This window comes from Hyperoodon ampullatus (assembly GCF_949752795.1).
Source record: "Hyperoodon ampullatus genome assembly, chromosome: 4".
Lineage (NCBI taxonomy): Eukaryota > Metazoa > Chordata > Mammalia > Artiodactyla > Ziphiidae > Hyperoodon > Hyperoodon ampullatus.
Genome location: NC_136917.1, coordinates 166,331,423 through 166,343,582, shown reverse-complemented (window position 1 = coordinate 166,343,582; position 12,160 = coordinate 166,331,423). Strand labels below are relative to the sequence as shown.

Genomic DNA, 12,160 nt, shown 5'->3' with positions numbered 1-12,160 from the left:
TAATCATGACAGTGATATACTGACATAATGGTAGATGTGTAAATCAATGGAATAAAGTTGAGAATCCAGAAACAAATCCTTAGATTTACAGTCAACTGATTTCTTCAATGATGACAAGAGAATTTAATGGAAAAATGATAGTATTTTCAACAAATAGATAGCCACATGCAAAAGAAGGAAATTGGAGCTCTTACCTTACAACGTATACTAAAATTAACTCAAAATAGATCACAGACCTACATGTAAACATTAAAACTATAAAACTCTTAGAAGAAAATGCAGGGATAAATCGTCATGACTTTGGAGTAGGCAATGGTTTTCTTGGATATGACAAAAAAAAAGTAAGCAACAAAAAATAAAACTAGATAAATTGGACTGCATCAAAATTAAAAATATTTGTGCTTCAAAGGACACCGTTAAGAAATTGAAATGAAAAACCACAGAATCTTAGGAAACATTTGCAACTCAACAATATGAAGAAACACCAGTTTAAAAATGAGCACAGGATCCGAGCAGACATTTCTACAGAGAAGATATAAAAACGGCCAATAAGTAAATGAAAAGTTCCTCAATATTGCTAGTCATTTGGGACAATACAAATCAAAACCACAATGAGATACCACTTCACACCTACTAGGATGCTAAAATGAAATAAAAAGATAGATGTTATCACCTCACACCGGTCAGAATGGCCATCATCAAAAAGTCTACAAACAATAAATGCTGGAGAGGGTGTGGAGAAAAGGGAACCCTCCTAACTGTTGATGGGAATGCAAACTGGTATAGCCACTATGGAGAACAGTATGGAGGTTCCTTAAAAAACTGAAAATAGAGCTACCATGTGATCCATCAATCCCACTCCTGGGCATTTACCCAGAGAAAACCGTAAGTCGAACAGATACATGCACCCCAATGTTCATTGCAGCACTATTCACAATAGCCAGGACATGGAAGCAACCTAAATGTCCATCAACAGAGAAATGTATATATGTGGTACATATATACAATGGAATATTACTCAGCCATAAAAGAGAACAAAATAATGCCATTTGCAGCAACATGGATGGACCTAGAGATTCTCATACTGAGTGAAGTAAGTCAGACACAGAAAGACAAATATCATATGATATTGCTTATATGTGAGTTCTAAAAAAGACTACAAATGAACTTATCTACAAAACCAAAATAGAGTTACAGACATAGAAAATAAACTTATGGTTACGGGAGGGTAAGGCGGGGAGGGATAAATTGGAGATTGGGATTGACACATACACCCTACTATATATAAAATAGATAACTAATAAGGACCTACTATTGTATAGCACAGCAAACTCTACTCGATACTCTGTAATGGCCTATATGGGAAAAGAATCTAAAAAAGAATGGATATATGTATCTGTATAACAGATTCACTTTGCTGTACACCTGAAACTAACACAATATTGTAAATCAACTATACCCCAATAAAAACTAAAAACAAAAAGATAGATGTTAACAAGTATCGGCCAGAATGTTGAGAAATCTGAACCCTCATTCATTTGCTGCTGGTAATGTAAAATGGTGCTCTCACTTGGGAAAACAGTTCCTCAAATTATTAAAGATGGAGTTACCATATGACCCAGCAATTCCACTCTTAGACGTATACTCACAATAAATGAGAGCACACCTCCACATAAAAATTTGTACATGAATGTTCTCGTAGCATTATTAGAATAGCCAAAAAGTGAAAACAAATCAAATGTCCATCACTTGAAGACTGGATAAACAATGTGTGGTATATCCATACAATGGAATATTCAGCCATAAACAGGAATGAAGTACCAATACATGTTACAAAATGAATGACCCTTGAAAACATTGTGCTAAGATAAAGAAGTCAGTTACAAAAGGTCACACCCTGTATGATTCCATTTATACGAAAGGTTTAGAAGAAGCAAATACAGAGAGAGTCGATTCATGTCTAAGAGGGATAGGAGGAGAGGAGAATGAGGAGTGATAGATAATGGGTACCGGATTTCTTTGGGGGTTAATGAGAATGTTCTAGTATTAGATAGTGGTAATAATTGCACTACAGGGTGACTATATTAAAACTCACTGAAGTGTACGTTTGAAAGTGTGGATTTCATGGCATGTGAACTTAATAAAGCTGTTATTAAAAAATCATCTTTACAGCAACAGAACCACTGCTTCTTTGGCATGGAGAATGTGCAACTATAGCTAAAATACTCATTTTCTGCTCATTGAAAAACTGTATAAATTGGGCCAGAGATGTTTTGGCTGCCATTAGAAAGTACTTAGAATGAAGACCAACTACTTGCACAATGATCTGAGCTGTGTTTGATATTTTCTTGCTTGCATTGTATCAATCTAATTATGCTGATGCTTCTCTAGATAAGAAAGCACTATGCTACGCAATCAGAAGCCCTTGCTTGCAATCATCTGTCTGCTACCATATGATCATACCAAGCAACTTAAACATTTCTGTTTGGAAGATGGATTTTCTTTCACCATTCCTACCTCAAAAAGATGTCATAAATTTAAAACAAGATCTACTTAGAGGCACTGTACTTTCATATAAATACAGTAACTGTAGTTATTAATGGTAATAACTATTACAGGTATTGATGTTTATATTGTTAACTACCATCTACAATGAATCTTGCATATGAAATACATATTTCGTGGGCAGGTATATGATAATTACTTTCCAATATCAAAAGGAATTTCAATATTTCAGACATCAGGAAGTGTTAGTACCTGAATAAGCATACTTGACCATTGTAAGTTCCATATAAGATCTGTGTAGTACATGCTGCTAAATACCCAGCACAAAATACACACAAATCATGTGGATTATCTTCTTATGCCTTCAATTACCAGCTTAACTTGATCTTCCATAATTTTACATCTACTTTGACTAAGATATATACTTACTAATAAATCTAAGAAGAACACACAAAAAAAGTCAAGCCTTTACATCTATCCCCATTGAAATTAAATCACTTGCACACAAAATCAAGTTCAAGTAAACCTAGTATGCCTAAAATCTTGTATTTAAGAGAGGGAAACACTAATTTAAGTGATTATATTACTTAAGCGATTTTAAGGCAATATAATTCTACCCCCCAAACATCTACTGTTTCTTCTTTTTTTACTATGCCCCTCCCTACCTCCAAACACGTATACAAATGTAAGAACATTGAAAGAAAGAAAGAAAACATTTAGCCCTGTGTGTCTTTCCTTAATAGGCATTATTAAAATCATTATACAGATGAAGTAACTGAAGCCTATGAAGGCTAAGTGACCAGTACATTGTAACATGGCTCACAACCACTGGAGCCAGAACTGAACTCAGTCTAATTTTATAGACCCCATACTTGATCATTATTACATTCTTAACAGCAACCATTTACTGCTTCTTTGTTTTTTTTCCGATACACGGGCCTCTCACTGCTGTGGCCTCTCCTGTTGCGGAGCACAGGCTCAGTGGCCATGGCTCATGGGCCCAGCCGCTCCACGGCATGTGGGATCTTCCCAGACCGGGGCACGAACCCATGTCCCCTGCATCGGCAGGTGGACTCTCAACCACTGCGCCACCAGGGAAGCCCCTACTGCTTCTTTTTACAGCAAAACTTTTCAAAAGTTTCTACTTCTTTGGGTACTGTTCACCTACTAAGAACATTCATGCCTACAATTTCACTGAAATTTATCTACCAGGGTCACCCATGACTTCTATGTTAGCCAAGCCAACAGTTCCTAGTCTTGATTCATCTTCCACATCTTCTAAGCAGCACTGAAATCCTCTCTTCTTGTCAGTTATGACTTCAAGGATCTTATACTTTGTTTTTCATTCTCTTCTGTGGGCTCTTTCCTTCTGCTCAACTGCTAAATATTAGGGTGGTTCAGTCCTACACCATTGGCAACTTGGCTTTTGCATCTGCATTTTCAGAGGTGGACAGAAGATACTGTTTGAAATTATCGGGATTTTATTTCCTCGTTTACTGATGTATTGTCTCCCCACACTAGTATGTACGATCCATGAGTCATGACACATTGGAAGTATTTAGTAAGCGTTTTCTAGATCAAAGGACAGATGGATGAATAGATGGATAGATGAATGGTGGGTGGATGGATGAATGGATGGATAGATGAATGGTGGGTGGATGGATGGATGGATGGATGGAAGGAGGGAAGGAAGAGAGTGTAGTGTGGGTATAAACTTTAAGCTCTTCTCCCTGGAAAAACTGTGACCTGACATGGTAAGGAGTGACCATAGAATATCTCTACTTTAAGGGCTCTCTTTTCTGACAAAGCTGGGGTCGGCTTTGTCTGAATTCCACTTCCTTGTCCAATCTGCATCAGAATTGTTGATTCCAAGTATTATCCTGGCCTGCCTCTATTGAATTCTAAGATTGAAATAGATTAAAGTTGGACCGGTTCAGTTTGTGATACATGGTATGAGTATAAACTCTCCAGAAGGGAACTGTCATGCTGGATTTAACCACCCTCTCAACAAGCAGAGAAGCCAAAACTCAGAGAAGCAGAGTGAAGTCTGTACTAGGTCTAAAGTGAGTAAGCTCATAGTAGAATCCCTTTTACAGGTGTTTCTGAGAAACCTACAGTTTAGCATCAGGCCTTGATTTCCGTCATAGCGACTTGTCACTGACAAGACACTCGAGGCTTTATTTAATTTCCTTAGAGTTCCATCTGATGCTGTCTAGATTGACCTCAAAGTGTGGTCCTTCCAGTTTTGACGGCCTGGATCCAGTGTCAACTCATCAACCATCATGTTTCCGCTTTCCCCAGTCAGATGGGCAGCCCCGATCTCCAGCTGTTTCTCAGCAGCTTTTGTAGGAAGCTGTGTTATTTCATCTACCATATGCCAGAGCTCAGCACCTAGCAGTTTGCAATAAATACACTTAATATAGTCAGGATTTCTGTTTAGGAGAAATGCGAATGATGATAATGATTTACATTTCACAAGGGAACAGTGTGATTCTCTGAACCTAAAGAAACAAATGAAAAGAAATGACTACTTTTGTGCTATTTGGTTTATAGTTTACTGAATGCAATTTTCATTGTTTTCCTACTTTCTATATTTCCTATGTTAATTCACAGAGAAGTACAGGAGTCATTTGAATGCTCAAGCAGTTGATATACTTATTAACACTTAGGAATATAATAAATATTCATATCAAAGGAAAATGACATATCAAAGGCTCTTTTCAAAATTAAGATGGTCATAGATTTTTAAGGCTATTTACCTTTCAATAGTACTTTTAATTTTGTCCCCTCCTCCAGCAATGGCAAGTCAAATAAATCCTATCTTAACATCAAGGTGCCTATCAAAGGACTCATCTTTCTAATTGAGCCTTCCTTGATAACTCTTGAGCAATGTATTTAATCTATCGAAGTCTCTATTTCCTCATCATCATGCTTACAAAGGAATAATAATAGCTCTGACCTTTGTTCTGAATATTGAAGGAAATAATCCAGGTAGAATATTCACTGCATGCTTGGTTCATAGTAAAGACTCAACACACGTTTGTCATCATCATCCTCGTCACCATCACCACTCAACAAATACTTAATCAACACCTACTTTGAATTTCCTTAGCACTCTTCAAAGTAGTCTGCCACACATTATGAGGATTCTGGTCCTAACCCAGCATCTGGCAGAAATTAAGCATTTAGTAAATGTATATGGAGTGTTGTTCATGTACCATCCTTTTCTGTAGTTCTGCTGAGATAAAGGTCATGCTGCATCCCTTCCAAGGCTGGATATAGTGTTAAGAACAGCAAACTCAACAGATACTCACTGAATGAAGAGTGCACAGCCAACGTTAAACAGCCATTAGGAAATGATGCAGAGACCTATGTATTCCATTACAGTAACAAGCGACCCCAGATCCACTCTCAACAAGAATAATTTATAAACTCTCCTCTCTTGCTCTTTACTGTTAACTGATTACTTGTATAAGAACATTGCTGTAACCTATAGTGTCTACACAGCTGTCTGGGACCAGCTTCATGTGGTGATATTAAAGCACAGAGAAGAAAGAGATCCATTTCAAATCAAGCCAGCACACTGTGGGGTTATTGGCTATTAATTCTGGCATCAAAGAGTGTGAGAATTTAAAATATTAAATAGGTATGTAGAGGTTAAATAGAGAGTAATCCATTTAATACCATCACTAAAACAGATTTTTGAATGTGTGTGTTGCAATTATGATTGTAAATTTTGCATGACAGACATGATGAAGGTACAATTTATTACTCAGCCTCCAGACAAGTTGATTTAGTGGAAAGAGTCCTGGACAGGAAGTCACAGGAATCCAGATGTCTAGTCTCAATTTCATGATTTTGGACAAGTCACTTTACCTCCAGGACCGAAACCTGTCTGTTCCCTTCCAGTTGTAAAACTCTTAAGTTTCAAATAATAACCACATCATCACAATCGGTGTTTTGTTAGTATCTGCCTCTGGAAGCACTGCCACAGATGACAATCAACTCTATTTTCGACCTTAGAATTCAACATTCTATCCTGGCTCTATCTGCAGGGAGACAATATCAAATCAGCACTCACAGTGAGGATTTGCTGCAGCCAGCCAACTCTTTCTCCATGTGAAATAACATCTCAGACACTCCAAAGATATCATAAACCAATATTTCCCATTCATTCTGATCACAGCCTACTCATGACAAGATGGCAGACTGGGCCATAGCTCGTATCAGATCACATTACTCAGGGCTAATTAAATCCCATTATTCCCTATAGACACAGGCACCATTCTTGGATAATAAAGAAGCAGACAGAAATGTCTGGACATTAGAAAAATTTGATATGATAAATACTGCCTCTATAAGCTACACATACACATATATTTTTGTACCGCAGCACACATAAATTTTAATTACTTTAAAAATCAAGTTTCTGTGGGAAAACAGGAAACTTTCAACATACACTGTCTAATATTTCTGATATCAAGGAGTTATAGTAGAGTGATGTGGCATGATTATATGCAATGGGCTGGCTTGCCACGTCATTGCTACTGAATATGTTGATTTAAAAAGAAAATTTCCGTGGTACTAATTTCACACATAATCCACAAATACTGGCCATGTTCAGAGTTTAATACAGAACAAAATGATGAAGGATAACAATTAGGTTTTCTCCAATGCTTGTTCCATCTCTAAAGCAAATCATTTACAATATCTGCAGCAATAAGTGGATATGTAACAGTGCTATTTTTAAATCACATAAGATTACTTTTAATATTTGGTTTCTATTTTGGGTTGTTTTTATGCCTTTGAAAATAATTTCCCAGTAGACATAAATGCACAGAGTATATGTACTGAGGCATAGCTGCATAGCCATCAATCCCTCAACAATTAATGATCCTAAACTTCAGCATGCAGGTTAGGAACTTCAATCCTATGTTTATATTTTACCACTCTGTACCAGGATAATCTCAGACCCACAAAGGGACATTTCTCAGGTGCCCATAGGTTTAGTGGTTCAGGTGCAAAGTACCATAGGCTGGAGTCCACATCTCTTGAGAGAGAAATTTGGGGTGAATACAGAATACAGAATAGTGAAAATGCCAGGGCATCACCAAGTGGAATATAATGACAAGAATGGACTGGCCTGTGCACTGGTGTCTGAAAGATCCAATGCATGGAGGGCTTCCTGAATCTTCTCTTTCTCTCTCTCTCCCTCTCTCTGCCCGCTCTGGCTAGAATGTCTCCTCTTCACATGTCCAAACCCTGCCCACCCTTTTTATTTAGGTCCAGTCATCCTACTCTCCATCAGCCCTCCTTGGACCCGGTCAGCACACACTGACCTCTCCTTGCTGTGCATGGCGGGGTGGGGGGTGGGAACGCCTGCACCTCCCATTTTCCTTTCCTCCACGATCTGTGTGGTCTCCAATCCTCCACCCATGGACCCATAGCCCCGGGGCCTGGCGCTTTATCTATGTTATTGTCACAGTGATCCTTCAGCTAATTAATCCCCTGATTACGCAAGTTCGGCTACATCTCAAAAGTGATCCTCATAAATCATGATGGGCAGAAATGCTTGTTTAGAAGAAAAAAAAATCCCTTCAGGGCCAGCTCCTTTTAGAACTGTCTCTGTTGAAGGTAAGATGACAGACAGGAGGAGCCATAAAGCCCCTGCTGGAATCTCTAATCCCCCAGCGCCCTGGCATCCCCCCCCATCCTGTGTACCCCACCCTGGATCTCTGCCTTCCCATGCCCCCTCTGCCCGCACACCCCCAATACCAAGCACTCAGTCACAAGTGTGCCCTTTCTCTTCCTACCAAAACAGAGTCATTTTAATGCTTTCCTTGACTTATTACACCCCAACTTCAACACAATCACACTAAAGCATTAAACCCAAAGTATTCTTGCTGTTAAGTTGTGGCATGAAAAGCTTTTGTTCTTTAGCTAACATAATTTGAAGCATCAGCAAACAGAACAGTTTTATTGTTGTTTGGGGTCTAGAAGGACCATTGAAGTGATGTGCCAGTCCTTGCTGCTTTAATGGTGACAGTGACATGGCATGCACAGAGAAAGCTGTGTTCACACATTTCTTTCCCCAACAAAGCCCTCTCCAAAAGGATTTTAGGTCCTAGGAAGGTTGGTGCTAGAGACGAATGGGGGTTCGGGGGTGGAGAATAGCTTCCGTCTGCTCCTTAGCAAATTCCTGTCTCTAAAAAAGCCCACCTTTTCTATTTTCAACAAAGCACCGACACACCTCCACAAAGTTATTTCCCATAACAAATAAATATAGTATGAATGTTCTCTGGTGGCAACATACACTGGGCCTTGCATCATACGTCCAATTATGTATGGAGAGTCAACTCATTTTGCAAAGCTTCTCTTTGTTTTCCATCATGTGAAAGAAGCAAACATTAAAAAAAAATTATATATATATATATATATATATATATATATATATATATATATATATATATATATATATATATAATGGTGTCCTTTTACTTGAATCCTTTAACTCGCATCCTTTATATGCTGTGTTCATTGATCCACAGCCTACAATTGTTTGTATGATATGATCTGACAAAGGAATTTCAACAGAATATTTAAGTAATTTTACCTAAGTTAGAAAGGCAGTTTGTCTAAAGAAGCTGAAAGTGGCTTTTGTGTTTATTAGAGATGGTCTTTCCGGAGACAGTGAGGAATACATCCAAGGTACTAACTTCCTCAGGAGAAATGCATCAATGAGGACTTTAGTGCTTTTAAATATGGTCAAAGATCCACGTGGGAGTTATGTATCCAAGGAGATTTTTCACCCTCAGTCCAACTCATAGCACTTAGAGCACCATTATCAACATGAAGTGGTTACTGAATTATTAGTTGCCAATAATTGTTAAATTATCAACAGGAAACCACCTCTCCGGGTACACCCCCTTCACCAGGACGCTCCTGCGAACACATGTGATGTTTCAGAGTTAAAATTACCAGATGGTACACCAATAGGCACACTGTCTTTTTATATTATGAATAAAATGTTCACATTAAAAACACATAATCATATTTGATTTTCCCAAAGAATTTAGGAAGGAGTTCAATTTAAACATTTTGATTTAAGATCTCAGGTTTTGCAGGTAAGGAGATCTAATTTTCCATCACCTGTTACCTGTGGGACACCAGAAACACCCGAAGCTGGAGGAAGAACAGGACTGTCACGGACGGCACGCATCTCAGAAGGACTGTCCATTACTACTGGCAGGGGCACCCTGTCTTGCTAGTAAAAGCGCTGATGTTTAGACCTCATCTGCAGGTGTTCACCACGCAGGCTGCACAAGGCTGTGCTTTCAGGTAAAATTAACTAGCCGACACTTACCTATAGCTTGCTATATGCCTCTAAGCACGTCTAAACACTTCATATACATTTAATCCTCACTACAGCCTGCTCACTAGGAACTATCATTATCCCCATTTTATACATAAGAAAACTAACGTGCAAAGTTAAAAACAGAAATATCATTGGAACCAGCAATGTACATTTCCAGATATATTTGCAAAAAAAAAAAAAAAAAAATGAAAGCAGGGATTCGAATTGATACTTGTATACCGTGTTCAGAGTAGCATTATTTACTACAGCCAAAAGAGGAAAACAACCCAAACAGCCATCAGCAGATGAATGGATAAACATAATGTGGTCTATCCATACAGTGGAATATTATTCAGCCTTATAAAGGAATGAAATTCTGATGTAAGCTACAACATGGATGAAATGTGATGACATGATGCTAAGTGAAATATGGCAGACACAGAAGAACAAATCTTGTATGATTCCATTTATATGAGGTACTGACAAGAGTCAAACTCACAGAGGTAGAAAGTAGAATTGAGGTTACTAGAGGCTGGGGAGAGGGGGAATGTGGAGTTATTATTTAAGGGACACAGAGTTTCAGTTTTGGATGACGAGAAAGTTCTAGAAACAGTGGTGATGGTTGCACAACGTCGTGCATGTACTTAATGATACTGAATTGCACACTTAAAATGGTTAAGATGATAGATTTTATGTTATTTATATTTTACCACCATGAAAGAAAAGAAAAAAAAGGTACAAGTGCAGTGTCATGCTCTAAATCTTTGAGCCTGTACATGGCAGAGCTTGGCCTAGAGCTTAGGGGGTCTGGCACCAGAGGCCACATGTTAGCTATGTGGCTGCTGGATTCACGTACCTGCACCCACATCTGCCATCGGGGCTAGTCGAGGGAATGCGCAGAGACGCTCGTGCGCAAGGCACCTCGTGGCAGACTATAGCTCACACTGGCACACCTGCGAAGCCTCGACTAGACCCTGACAAGGCCGTCTGCCAGCCTGCCCGTGACTCCCACTCTCCTTCGCACACACCTCTGACCCACACTCTGCGTCTCTCAGCACCCTGCCTACCTCAGCTAACCGCCTACACCCTCTTCCCTTTACCTCCAGGTTCTCAAGATCGCCTTTCCTATTTCTTGTGTGTTTCATTTTGGATCAACTGAAGCACAGATGGGAGCTGTTCCATCAGCCATCAGTGTCTGTTCCACCAACATCTTCTACGACATTCCAGTATACATCTCTCGGACTTTTTGTTTGCTTGTTTATTACGCCAGTTATAGATTCTCACCAAGAATTCTGTGACCACATAACACTCTTCTAAGCGACAATGTCACTGTATTGAACATTTCCTATAAACCTGTCTTTGAAATTTTACTGTGTCCTCTTAAAGAAGAGAGGGTGATTTGATGTTTTATTTTTCCCTCAGCACTTAACAGAGAACAGCGGACACAGAGACATGCAATAAACATTTGCCTAACAAATGTCTTCCTGACAGACACTCTAGGGAGTCATGGAGGTAATGGCAACAGTTTGTGACTTGGAGAGTGAGATGCATTCCAGGTCTGGAGCATTTTTTTCTCAACAGAATTAAACAGATTTCTCAAGAAAAGTAAATAAACTTGAGTAACATCATAGTAACATAATAATATTAACAGTTTCGATGAAAAAAAGAAAGCAGGCCATATGAGCATCCATATAAAGAGAGGCACATTTAAAAGCTCCCAGCGGACTTATCAATCACTGTCAGTTTCACAGTCCGTCTCATACACGGTTCAGAAAGAATGAACATATTGTTACTCCGCAATTGTACTTGGTGTCGAATGACAACATCATCCATCAAGGAGGCATCGCATCGCGGGTAAATTCAAGGGAAGCCTGCCTTGGGCTATACGCACAGAGGCTTTTTGGAACACTGATTATTCTCAGAGCTTCAAAGCCATACTCTTAAAGAATGAATGGCCAGCTTTTCATTTGTATGCTTACTTTGGGTCCATCAAGTAAAACACAGCAACCCATGAGATGAAGAGTATCTTTTCCCAACGATTCACTTAAAAATGAAATATCTTACTAAATATATTCAAGAGTTAGTCCTCCACCTCACTGGAGGTTTTAGAAAGTCAAAGTAATTGAAATGTATCAGATGGATCAGGGCAGCCCCGACTAGAATGGGAATCAAGGTCCCTCGGAAACCACCAAAAGGGGGGTGCGGGATTGGGGTCTGGTACCAGATTCTAAGCATGGCCAAGGTCCTCACAACTCCATCCCAAATGGCCAGATACACACCGACGCCAAAAAAACCCGCCCA

At 39.0% G+C, this 12,160-nt stretch overlaps 1 protein-coding gene across 2 annotated transcripts in view; it reads right to left on the bottom strand.

Moving 5' to 3' along the window:
* Positions 1 to 12,160, bottom strand: part of CTNND2 (catenin delta 2) — a gene marked incomplete at both ends in the record, with an annotated part of 950,049 nt that overhangs the window by 567,678 nt on the left and 370,211 nt on the right. The window lies entirely within an intron of this gene.